The sequence below is a fragment of the Eriocheir sinensis genome, chromosome 20 (genome assembly GCF_024679095.1).
Source record: "Eriocheir sinensis breed Jianghai 21 chromosome 20, ASM2467909v1, whole genome shotgun sequence".
Taxonomy (NCBI): Eukaryota; Metazoa; Arthropoda; class Malacostraca; order Decapoda; family Varunidae; genus Eriocheir; species Eriocheir sinensis.
The window spans coordinates 15,146,495-15,159,937 of record NC_066528.1 but is presented as its reverse complement, the minus strand read 5'-3'; the positions used below and the strand labels follow the sequence as shown (position 1 = coordinate 15,159,937).

General features: G+C 38.0%; 1 non-coding gene across 1 annotated transcript; it reads right to left on the bottom strand.

Moving 5' to 3' along the window:
- Positions 1 to 12,285: 12,285 nt before the first annotated feature.
- On the bottom strand, positions 12,286 to 12,369 carry Trnal-uaa (transfer RNA leucine (anticodon UAA)). Its single transcript has one exon. It is a non-coding gene; the product is annotated as a tRNA-Leu (tRNA).
- Positions 12,370 to 13,443: the final 1,074 nt, after the last annotated feature.

Here is a 13,443-nt window from a genome sequence, read left to right as displayed (position 1 = left end):
CCCCTTCTTTGTTTGGTTTCCTTATCTTTCGTCCATCTTCTCTTTCTTCTTATTCATTATTCATTCTTTCTGTATATTTTCTGTTTTTCTTTTGTTTTATTCATTATTTATCATTATTTTTTTTCTTTTCTTTAGATTGTATTTCTTTCGTTCATCCATACACTCATTCATTTGTATTTTTTCTTCCTTTCCTTCTTTTTCTTCTTCCTTCCTTTCCGCCTTTCTGGTTTTCTTTTTCCTTTCTTTTCCTTCTTCTTCCTTCCTTTCCGGCTTTCTAGTTTTCTTCTTCCTTCCTTTCCTTTGTTTCTTATTTTCTTTAAGTTCTTCCTTTCCTTTTTTAAGTTTTCTGTCTTCCTTTGTTGGGTATTTTATATTCGTTTTCTGTTTATACTCGTTTTCTTTCAATATCATATTATTTTTATCTACTCTCTCTCTCTCTCTCTCTCTCCCCTCCCCCCTTTTTCGCTTCCCAGGTGTTATAGAGGCTAGAATATCACCTGAGTTAATTAGTGGGTCAGGTACGCCCGTGTTCACCTGGTTACCTGTTGAGGGGGAGGGAGGGAGGGAGGGAGGAATGGAGGGAGGGAAGTACTAATTAAATCTCAGGGGAACAATACACAGGTGAAGGTGTGTAATTAGTGAGAGAGAGAGAGAGAGAGAGAGAGAGAGAGAGAGAGAGAGAGAGAGAGAGAGAGAGAGAGAGAGAGAGAGAGAGAGAGAGAGAGAGAGAGAGAGAGGTTTGGAGGATAGATAAGAGGGAAGTTGAAAGAAAGAAGATGGAAGATAAAGGATAGGAAGAAAAGAAAATAGGAAGAACATAAAGAAAATAGAAGATAGAAATTAAGAAGAAAAGAAGATAGGAAAAGAAGATGAAGGGTGTGAGACGGAATAGCAACACAGACCAAAAAAAAAAAAAAAAAAAAAAACGTTACAAAAGATAGGAAAATGATGAAGGGGTGAGATGAAAGAATAGCAACAGAAACAAAACAAAAAAACATTGTAAAAGATAGGAAAAAAGAAGATAGCAAAGAAAAAAAACAAGATAGAAGATAGGAAGAGCAAAAAGAAGAAGGGTGTGAGATGAAACAGAAACAAGACAAACAAAACAACAACACAAAAGATAGGAAAAAAGAAGAAAGGAAAGAAAAAAAGAAGATAGAGGATAAGAAGCAAGAACAGAAGATAGGAAGAGGAAGAAGTAGAAGGGTGAGAGATGAAACTAGGAACAAAAACATAATAATAACGACAAAAGATAAGAAAAAAAGAAGATAGGAGAAAAGAAGATAGAAGATAGAAAGACAGAATATAGAAAAAAGATGAACAACACGAACACAAAACAACAAAATTAATAAAAAAAAGAAGGAAGGAAGAAAAAAGAAGATAGGACAAAAAGAAGATAGGAAAAAGAAGATGAAGGGCGTGAGTTCAAACAATAGCAACACGAAGAAAAAAAAAACGAAGAAGAAAGGAAGAAAAAAGAAGATAGGACAAAAAAGAAGATAGGAAAAAGAAGATAAAGGGTACAAGAATAAAAACCCCATTAACTATTATATCTCTATCTCTCTATCTCTCCTTCTACGTCTGTCTCCCGTCTCTTTACACCATTATCTACCCATCTACCTATCAAAGGGGAGAGACATGTGAGGGTAAGGTTGGGGAGACAGAGGTATAGGGGAGAGATAGAGATGATAGGGGAGAAGGGGAGTGAAGTGAAGGGGAGAAGGGAGGAGGGGTAGTGTGATGTGGGGAGTAGAAGATGAAGGGGAGAGAATGATGCTGATAAGAGACGAAGAAGGAAGAAGATAACAAGGAAATAAGGGAGAAGGAGGAGGAGGAAGAGGAGGAGGAGAAGGAAAAAAGGAGAAGGATAAGAGATGAGCAAGAGGAAGAGGATGAAAAAGAGAGAAGAGGAGAAGTAGGAGAAGAAGAAGAAGGAATAGGAGAAGAAAAAGGAGGAGGAGGAGGAAGAGAAGAAGAAGAGTAGCATAAGAAGAAGAAGAAGGAATAGAAGAAAAAGGAGGAAGAGGAAAAGAAAGAAAAGAAAAGAAGAAGAAGAGGAGAGGAAGAAGGAGGAATATGAGAAAAAGGAGAAAACGAGAACGAGAAAGAAAAAAAAGAGGAGAATAAGAAAAAAATAAGAAATAAACGAAGAAAAGAAAGATGAAAGAATAAAAATAAACAACAACAACAACAACAACAACAACAGGAAAAGAAGAACAAGAAGAACAGGTCGTCGCCTTGTTCTCATTGTCCTGTCGTTCATATCTCTGGAAGTGTCGCCTCGTCGGCCCTCCCCCCCCCCCCCCCTCCCCCTACCTCCCCCCTCCCTCCACCCCCCCTTGATATGCTAATCACCCCTTTTAATCACCCTTGTTACCTTCCCTTCACCCTGTTTGTTTGTTTGTTTGTTGCTCTGTGTGTTGTGTAAAAAGGGTATAGCTGTTGTTGTTGTTGTTGTTGGTGGTGGTGGTGGTGGTGGTGGTGACGATGGTGTTTTTGTTGTTGTTGTTTCAAGATATGTTAGTGTAGTGAATTTATTGTATAGTGTATTATCTCTCTCTCTCTCTCTCTCTCTCTTCTAAAAAACATACGCATCTAGCAGATATATAATCCTAACCTGATTTGCCTTCCTAAACTCCTTCAACAATATTAAGTCGAAGTTGAATACGTGAGGTGGACTCTTAAGTTGACGCGAGTGTTTTCTCTCAGAAGTTATGCATGCTACTGGGAAGGTTAGGCAGGGGTTTGATTCTTCTTCTTCTTCTTCTTCTTTTTCGTTTTTTTTTTTTTCTTCTTTTACTTCTTTTATTTCTTCTTTTTCTTCTTCTTTTCTTTTTTGTTTTTGTTTTTGTTTTTCTTTTTCTTTTCTTGTTCTGCTTCGTCTTCTTCTTCTTCTTCTTCTTCTTCTTATCATTATTATTATTATTTTTATTATTATTATTATTATTATTATTATTATTATTATTATTATTATTATTATTATTATTATTATTATTATTATTATTATTATTATTTTTTTTCTTCTTTTTCTTCATCTTCTGCTTCTTCTTCTTCTTCTTCTTCTTCTTCTTCTTCTTCTTCTGAGAGAGAGAGAGAGAGAGAGAGAGAGAGAGAGAGAGAGAGAGAGAGAGAGAGAGAGAGAGAGAGCACTGTAGCATCTTTTCTTTATTATGTTATCAATGTATCAAGTTTATATAGGAAAAGAGATAGATAGATAGATAGCCAGATAGATAGATAGAAGGAGGGAGAGAGAGATAGTTAGATAGTTGGAGAAGGAGAAAAGAAAGGAGGAGAAAGAGAAAACGAAAAAAGACAAAGAGGAGAATAAGAAAAATAAGAAATAAAACGAGGAAAAGAAATAAAAAATAATAAAACAACAACAACAATAGCAACAACAACTGCAACAGGAAAAGAAGAACAAGAAGAACAGGTCGTGGTCAGCAGTGTGGCTTACTTATTTTTATTATTTACTTATTATTTGTTTGTGGTCGAAATTTTACATAGTTTCCCCTCCCTCTCCTCAAGGCCAAACTCATCCAAAACTAATAATTCCTCTCCCATATTTTTTAGCCTCTCGATTTTCCTATAAAAGTTACCGGCGGTTCGAAAAATTATCCCCACTTAATCGTTTTGTAATCGTTCTCTCCGCCTCTAAATATTCATCAGGTTAAAAAAGGTTAGATCAGTGTTGCAAGACTCAGCCGGTGCCTTAGAAGGGGTGCAGGAAATTGCTGATGTGGATTGTTACGAATACCTAAATAGATTAGTGCGTAGTTTTTATGAGTTAGAGGGGAAGAGAGAGAGAGAGAGAGAGAGAGAGAGAGAGAGAGAGAGAGAGAGAGAGAGAGAGAGAGAGAGAGAGAGAGAGAGAGAGAGAGAGAGAGAGAGAGAGAGAGAGAGAGAGAGAATTACATAGAAAATCAGACCACACAGACCCCATGGTCCAGACTAGGTGGTCTGTCCTTAACCTAAGTGATTTTACATTAATCAGATGGCTCCAAAACGTTGCTTTTCTACTCTATTTGATATTAAGTTCTAGGAAGTGACGGTCGAGCTTGTTTTTAAAGGAGCCAATCGTGTTACACTGGACCACTGATGGTGGGAGCTTATTCCATTCTCGCACTACAACGTTGGTGAAGAAAAATTTGGTGCAGTCTGAATTTACTTGTCTACATTTGAGTTTTGTGGCATTGTTCCTCGTTCGCAAAGTGTCATCGATCATAAACAATTTTGTTCTGTCTACATTCGTGAAACCATTAAGTATTTTAAAACATTCGATCAGTTTTCCTCGGAGGCGACGTTTCTCAAGAGAGAACATGTTAAGGGTGGAAAGCCTTTCTTCGTAGGATTTGTTGCGCAAGGAAGGGATCATTTTTATTGCTCGACGTTGAACACCTTCTAGTTTAGCAATGTCCTTTGCATGGTGGGGAGACCAAAACTGTACCGCATATTCCAAGTGGGGTCTGGCTAAACTATTGTAGAGCGGAAGTATTACATCTTTATTCTTGAATAAAAAGTTTCTTTTAATGAAGCCCAACATTCTGTTCGCTTTATTTGCTGCATCGATGCATTGATGTGAGAATTTGAGGTTTGACGCGATTTTGACCCCCAGGTCCTTAACGCATTGAACGCTTGTGAGTTTAACGCCGCGCATTTCGTAATCGAACTTCTTATTTTTTGTTCCAACTTGAAGGACCTGGAGAGAGAGAGAGAGAGAGAGAGAGAGAGAGAGAGAGAGAGAGAGAGAGAGAGAGAGAGAGAGAGAGAGAGAGAGAGAGAGAGAGAGAAAACAATGATATAAATGATTGGATAGAGACAAAAAAACGAAAGAAAGAAAGTAAAAAGAAAATAGTAGTGATGGATATAGATAGATAGAGATAGATAGATGGAGAGAGAGACGAAATAAATAAAAGAAAGTGACATAGATAGATATACAGAAAAGAAAAAGAAAGAAAGAAAAAGTGATAGATATTGATAGATAAATAGGAGAGAGACAGACAGACAGACAGACAGTCAGGCAGGCTTAGGGTCTTACAAATTAGTGAGGCAAGGAGGAAAAGACTGCCAACACATCTCCTTAAGAAGCATGAAGACTTAATTAAAACACAAAGCAATTCCCACGTCATAAACTCGCCTTGTTAGTTTGTCGTGCTGGTAGGAGAGACTGAAGGCATGCACACTCTTTCTTAAGGTGTACAAATATAGATTCACTTCCCTTGAACATGACAATTAAGAAACAAAAGAACTTCCTAGATCGTAAACTGACTTAAATATTTTGGCTTCTTGGGATATGAGATCGGAAGGGTATGTAGACTGATCTTTAAACTGTACAGATAAAGTATAGATTCATTTTCCTTGGACATTGTAATTAAGATGCAAAAGAACTTCCTAGATCGTAAACTGACATAACTATTTTGGCTTCTTGGAATATGAGATCGGAAGGGTATGTAGACTGATCTTTAAAGTGTACAGATAAAATATAGATTCACTTCTCTAGAACATGAGAATTAAGAAACAAAAGAACTTCCTAGATCGTAAACTGACTTAAATATTTTGGCTTCTTGGAATATGAGATCGGAAGGATATATAGACTGATCTTTAAAGTGTACAGATTAAGTATAGATTCATTTTCCTTGGACATTGTAATTAAGATGCAAAAGAACTTCCTAGATCATAGACTGACTCAACTATTTTGTCTTTCTGGAATAGGAGATCAGAAGGGTATGTAGACTGTTCTTTAAGGTGATCAGATAAAGTATAGATTAATTTTTTTCTTTTTGGACGTGACAATTCAAGAAACAAAAGAACTTCCTAGATCATAAACTGACAACTGTTTTAGCTTCTTGGAATATTCGACCATTCTGAAACACTACAAAGAAAAAAGTTCGATATAAAGGAAGTATTCAGAGCATGGTGGTTCGAATCCCAGTCAGAAGGGCATCAGATCCTAAAAATAACTCAAACCAAAATCTCAAAACACCAACTCTATATGAACATTCTTAGAAGCTGTGTCAGAGTAAGAAGTTAGACAAGGAGGAAGGATTCAGGGCGAGGCGGTTTGAATCCAAGTCAGAAAGGGATCAGATCTTAAAAACTTAAATCCATAACCCCAAAACAGTGACCTTACTCGACCATTCTGAAACACTGTACAGAGAAAAAAGTTAGACAAAAAGGAAGGATTTAGAGTTTAGCTGCTCGAATCCCAGTCAGAAAGTGTATCAGATCTTAATCCTCAAACCACAACCTCAAAACGACAACCTCATATGAGCATTCCTAGAAGCTGTATAAGAGAATGAGCTAGACAAGAAGGAAGGATATAGAGTTCATCTGTTCAAACCCCAGTCAGAAAGCGTATCAGATCTTAATCCTCAAACCACAACCTCAAAACGACAACCTCATATGAGCATTTCTTGAAGCTGTATAAGAGAATGAGTTAGACAAGAAGGACAGGTTAGGTTACTGTTGTCTCTCGCGGAAATTAAGGGTAACTGTCTTGTTTTGGGTTGTCGTCACAGAAGCTGGAGTTAGGTGTTCATTGGCGTCATTTACAACCTTGGGCTTACTTGACTTAGATGAAGGATAGTTGAGTAAGGAAAAAGAAGGATAACTGATGGATTGAGATAGATAAAGATAGAAAGACTGATAGATATAGATAGATGAAGATAGAAAAAAACTGAAGAGATAGAGAAACTGATGGATAGAGATAGATATAGAAATTGATAGACAGATAAATAGATACAAAAACTGATAGATTGAGATGGATGAAGATAGAAAAACTGGTAGATATAGATAAAGATAGAAAAAACTGATAGAGATGGAAACTGATGGATAGAGATAGATAGAGAAATCGATAGACAGATAAATAGATACAAAAACTGATAGATTGAGATGGATGAAGATAGAAAAACAGGTAGATATAGATAAAGATAGAAAAAACTGAAATAGAGAGAGAAACTGATGGATAGAGATAGATAGATATAGAAATTGATACAGATAAATAGATAGAAAAACTGATAGATTGAGATAGATGAAGATAGAAAAACTGGTAGATATAGATAAAGATAGAAAAAAACTGAAATAGAGATAGAGAAACTGATGGATAGAGATAGATAGATAAATTAATAGACAGATAAATAGATAGAAAAACCGATGGATATAGATAGTTAGAATTAGAAAAACTGATAGATAGGTAGAGAAAAAGAAAAAAAAAACAGTGATAGAGATAGATGGATAGACAGAAACAAAGAAAAAAACAAAAATACATACAAAAAAAACATACATTAAAAAAAACATACATACATACATACATACATATACATACACACACACACACACACACACACACACACACACACACACACACACACACACACACACACACACACACACACACACACACACACACACACACACACACATACACACATCCAGGCTTCCCCCGTTAATCCTCCCCCGGGGCCTAGTAAACAAGCGGCCACGGGGGAACGGTATAATCACGTGAGTCATGGCAGCCCCGGGGTTGTGGCAGTTTGTCAACCCTTTGTACCTGGGTTCGAATCCCCGCCATGGATCAGAGGAGAGAAAGAAGGGAGAGAGAGAGGAATTTAGGGGCTAATGTGTCCTCCTAATCCTTCACGACTTTATATTTTTTTTTTTTTTTTTTTTGCAGTAAAGGAAGCAAGAAAAGAAAGAAAAAAAGAAAGATAGAGGATGTAAGTCTCCTATGTCAGTTGTGATTTAGCAAGAAAAAAAGAATGAAAGATAAATGGAAAAGAAACAGAAATTGAGATAGATAATTGAATACATAGAACGATAGGAGAGGAGAGGAGAGGAGAGGAGAGGAGAGGAGAGGAGAGGAGAGGAGAGGAGAGGAGAGGAGAGAGAGAGAGAGAGAGAGAGAGAGAGAGTATGGATCATGTCATCTCGAGGTGGGTATACAGGGATGCTGTAGAAGATGCTGTCCTGTTTTTTGTGTGTTTTAAGTTGATTTTGGTTTGATAGTGATTGTTTTTCTGCTTTGTTATTGTTTTAAGGTAAGATTTCTTGAGGGGCCCCGTGGACGACCCCAGCCCGTTAGTACGCGGTCGAATTTAATTTATAGTTGCTGCCGTGATGTATGACTGGATTTCTTTTGAAAGGTGCTTGGGAAGATTCTATAGAACGAAAACTGTAGAGAAGTGTACAGGACATTAGTATAGCCAAGTGTAGAGTAGTGTAGATAAAGTATAGAGCAGGGATAGATAGTGGAGTTTACTATAGGTTAGTGTAGAGAAGTGTAGAGGAAGAGACATCGGAATAACGTAGCGTAGAGTAGTTTATCGGAGAACATTACATTAGCATAGCCAAGTATATTGTTGTGTAGCGCAGTGTAAGCAAGTTAGAGAAGAATAGAGGATTAGGACATTAGTAAAGAGTAGTGCCATATAGTGTAGATATATGAATTAGCGTGGCGTACATAGCTTAGGACAGAAACATAGCCTAGCATAGCAGAAGGTGGCATAGCATAGCATAGCGAAGGACATTCACACCATAACCAAGCATGCATCATCGTCTTCACTAACCTCTACATTCCCTCTCCCTGACCTCTACATATACAAGTCGTCGGTGGGGTGGGGGTGGGGTGGTGGGGGGTTATATAGTGCCGCTAAAGCTTCACGGGGCGGGGCTGAGCGGGGCATGGCGGGGCGTTAGGAGAATCAAAGCCTCATTCGTCTCCATCGCGGGGCTCACCAAGAAGCACCGCGGCCCAAAGAGGTGATTTGTCTTGGCCGCGTGTGACCAGAAGCCATGACTTTACTGCTGCGTCCTTGGCACTATCCTGAACGCTGTCACGGATTTCGCCTTCGCTTGTAGCCTGGTCACATATAGTCCCAGGTCTTTCTCTGCCTCTGTGGTGGATAGTGGAGTGTTTCCCATGTGGTATTGTTGTGCTGGATATCCCTTCACTGGTAGCCAGGTCACATACAGTCCCAGGTCTTTCTCTGCCTCCGTGGTGGATAGCGGAGTGTTTCCCATGTGGTATTAGTGTGCTGGATATCCCTTCACTGGTAGCCTGGTCACATATAGTCCCAGGTCTTTCTCTGCCTCTGTGGTGGATAGTGGAGTGTTTCCCATGTGGTATTGTTGTGCTGGATATCCCTTCACTGGTAGCCTGGTCACATATAGTCCCAGGTCTTTCTCTGCCTCCGTGGTGGATAGCGGAGTGTTTCCCATGTGGTATTAGTGTGCTGGATATCCCTTCACTGGTAGCCTGGTCACATATATTCCCTGGTCTTTCTCTTCCTCTGTGGTGGATAGCGGAGTGTTTCCCATGTGGTATTAGTGTGCTGGATATCCCTTCACTGGTAGCCAGGTCACATACAGTCCCAGGTCTTTCTCTGCCTCTGTGGTGGATAGTGGAGTGTTTCCCATGTGGTATTGTTGTGCTGGATATCCCTTCACTGGTAGCCTGGTCACATATAGTCCCAGGTCTTTCTCTGCCTCTGTGGTGGATAGTGGAGTGTTTCCCATGTGGTATTGTTGTGCTGGATATCCCTTCACTGGTAGCCTGGTCACATATAGTCCCAGGTCTTTCTCTACCTCTGTGGTGGATAGTGGCGTGTTTCCCATGTGGTATTAGTGTGCTGGATATCCCTTCACTGGTAGCCTGGTCACATATATTCCCTGGTCTTTCTCTGCCTCTGTGGTGGATAGTGGAGTGTTTCCCATGTGGTATTGGTGTGCTGGATATCCCTTCACTGGTAGCCTGGTCACATATAGTCCCAGGTCTTTCTCTGCCTCTGTGGTGGATAGTGGAGTGTTTCCCATGTGGTATTGGTGTGCTGGATATCCCTTCACTGGTAGCCAGGTCACATACAGTCCCAGGTCTTTCTCTGCCTCTGTGGTGGATAGTGGAGTGTTTCCCATGTGGTATTGGTGTGCTGGATATCCCTTCACTGGTAGCCTGGTCACATATATTCCCTGGTCTTTCTCTGCCTCTGTGGTGGATAGTGGAGTGTTTCCCATGTGGTATTGTTGTGCTGGGTATCCCTTCACTGGTAGCCTGGTCACATATATTCCCTGGTCTTTCTCTTCCTCTGTGGTGGATAGTGGAGTGTTTTCCATGTGGTATTGTTGTGCTGGATATCCCTTCACTGGTAGCCTGGTCACATATAGTCCCAGGTCTTTCTCTGCCTCTGTGGTGGATAGTGGAGTGTTTCCCATGTGGTATTAGTGTGCTGGATATCCCCTCCCAAGATGCAGGACTTTACATTTTTCTTCATTGAATTATAGCAGCCACTTTTTGTTCCACTTCTGTAGCTTGGTGATGTCTTCTTGGAGGAAATCCGCAGTCAAGGGGTTAAGAACTTAGGAATGTAAGAAGTCTGCAAGAGGCCGGTGGGTCTATACAAGGCAGCTCCTGTGAACCTGACCCCACCTTACCTCACCATCCATGAATTTATCTAACCTCTTCATAAGTCTATCAGTAGTCTGGGCACCTTCAACATGACTGCCAAGTTTGTTCCACTCTTTATCCAACTCAAACCGATTGCTACCTACGTGTCCAACCCTCATTCTTCTGATGTTCTTATGACTCTCTTACCACCAAAACCTTTTTAACTTCACTTATAGGTCTCGTGAAGAAAGTGATAGACATTTATAGCTCTTTTTCCGTGTCTCTGTTTCCGTTTTCTTCTTTTGCCCTCTGGTTAAGAAAATATCCCCGTTTATCAAAAGCATCGAAATTGAAAAACAAAACATAGATAATTATAAACAAATAGATTATAGAACAAGATCTTCCTTCTCGCTTCTGTTGTGAAAAAATCCTAGTTAGTCAAAAGTATCGGAATATTTAAAGAATAATATATAGAAGAAGGAAAGGTATGTGAAAAAGAAACAGAATTGGAGATAGATAAATGATTAAGTAGATAGACATATGTAAAGAAAACATGGGTTGTTTATTAAGAGAGAGAGAGAGAGAGAGAGAGAGAGAGAGAGAGAGAGAGAGAGAGAGAGAGAGAGAGAGAGAGAGAGAGAGAGAGAGAGATTTTTTGTGTATTTCTGTGTTCTAAGTTCATTTGTGTTCTTGTCTGTCTGTCTTTTCTTCCTTTCATTTGTATTCAGTATGAGAGAGAGAGAGAGAGAGAGAGAGAGAGAGAGAGAGAGAGAGAGAGAGAGAGAGAGAGAGAGAGAGAGAGAGAGAGAGAGAGAGAGAGAGAGAGAGATTAAAGACGTATACATGATCGACCAGGGAGGAGGAGAGCAGAGACAGAAACATCGACACCAACGTGGAAGTGAAAATGTTTGCACGGAAAAAAAAAGGAGAAATAAAAAATGGAAAATATACAGAAACTAAGATCGATAAATTAATACATGGTAAGATAAGGGAGATAATGTAGGTGTAGTTTAATTAAGATGCAAAAACGTGGCACAAAAATAAACACCAATAAAAAAAAAGTGTAAAAGAATGTCCAGAATATAATGAAACAAAGATAAATGAAAAAATGAACAGAAATTGAGGTAGAAAAATGAATAGAAATATGCAGATAGGAAAGATAACATGGGTAGAGTTAATTATAGATGGATAAATGAATCGCAAAACTAGACACCAATAAAATAAAGTAGAAAAGAATGTACAGAAAAAATGAAGGAACCCAAAAATGAAAAATAAACGTAAATGGAGATAGAGAAATGAATTGATAGATAGACGAATAGGGGAAAAATATGGTTGAAGTTAATTAAAAAAAAAAAAACGAAAATGGATGTACAGAAAAAAAAACGAAGAAACCAAAAAATGAAAAATAAACGTAAATGGAGATAGATAAAATTGATAGATCGACGAATAGGGAAAAAATATGCTTGTAGTTAATTAAAAAAAAAAACGAAAAAAAGCGAAAAATGGATTTACATAAAAAAAAGGAGCAAAAAGTGAGAAATAAACGTAAATGGAGATAGATAAAATTGATAGACGAATAGGGAAAAAATATGGTTGTAAATTAAAAAAAAAGAAGCGAAAATGGATGTACATAAAAAAAGGAACAAAAAGTGAAAAATAAACGTAAATGGAGATAGATAAATGAATAGATAGATAGACGGAGAGACAGAAAATATGGTTGTAGTTTATTAAAAGAAACACAAAAAAAAGCGAAAAAGGACATACAGAAAAAAATGAAATAAGTAGAAACGAAACAAAAATGGAGATAGATAAATAGATAGATAAATAAAATAAATAGATAAACAGTTAATAAAGGACATGTATAGCTCATTAAAACTCCATAAACATGACATAAAACAAGACACTAATTTTGTCAGGTGTGGGGTTCGAACCCACGCACTCTGTCGAGTACCAGAACTTAAGTCTGGCGCCTTAGACCACTCGGCCAACCTGACGGCGGGATGTAATGTTATGAGGAATTGATAAAGAGGAAAACGGGAAGGTAGATTGATGGAAAGGCTGATAGATGGGTAGATAGATAGATAGGTTGATAGATAGACAGATAGATACGAAGATAGGTATTTAGAAAGTTACATATATAGAGTAATAGGGAATTTAAAAAGAGGAAAACTTGAAAATGGATAGGTTGATAGATAGATAGATAGGTTGATAGATAGACAGATAGATACGAAGATAGGTATTTAGAAAGTTACATATATAGAGTAAAAGGGAATTTAAAAAGAGGAACACTGGAAAATAGATTGGTTCATTGATAGATAAGAAGGTAGATATTTAGATACTTACATATATTTGCTAAAAGAGGAGATTGATGAGGAAGTTATAAAGAGGAAAGTTATGGAAAATTTAGAAAGAGGAACACGAAAAAATAGATAGGTTGATAGATAGATAGGTTGATAGATAGGAAGGTAGATATTTAGACAGTTACATATATTTGCTTAGAGAGAGAGAGAGAGAGAGAGAGAGAGAGAGAGAGAGAGTGTTAAGTGCATTACATCAGCCTCCGTGACTTTGCCCAAAACACTGAAACTATTACTGAAGGAAAGATAAAAAAAAGAAAGAAAAAAGTAAAAAAGTGATTAAGAAAACACTCCGAGGTTGTTGGTCGGCTGAGAGAGAGAGAGAGAGAGAGAGAGAGAGAGAGAGAGAGAGAATGGAAATAAGAAAATACAAATAAACAAAGAAAGGAAGAAAAGGAATACAAAAAAAAAAGAAAATAAGGAATGACAGAAAAGAAAGAAAAAGAGAAAGAAAGAAAGGAAGAAAAAAACAAGCAAATAAAGAAAGAAAGAAAAAGGAAGAAAAGAAAGAAAAAGAAAAAAAGGAAGAATAAAGGAAGAAGAAAAAAAAAAGCAGAAATACGATCAGAGAGAGAGAGAGAGAGAGAGAGAGAGAATCATACCCCTACATCAATCTTATTTGTTCTCATTGTCGAAACCTTTGTGAGAGCGAGAGGCTTCAGTGGAGGAGAAAAGACAGACGCGTGAGAGAGAGGGAGAGAGAGAGAGAGG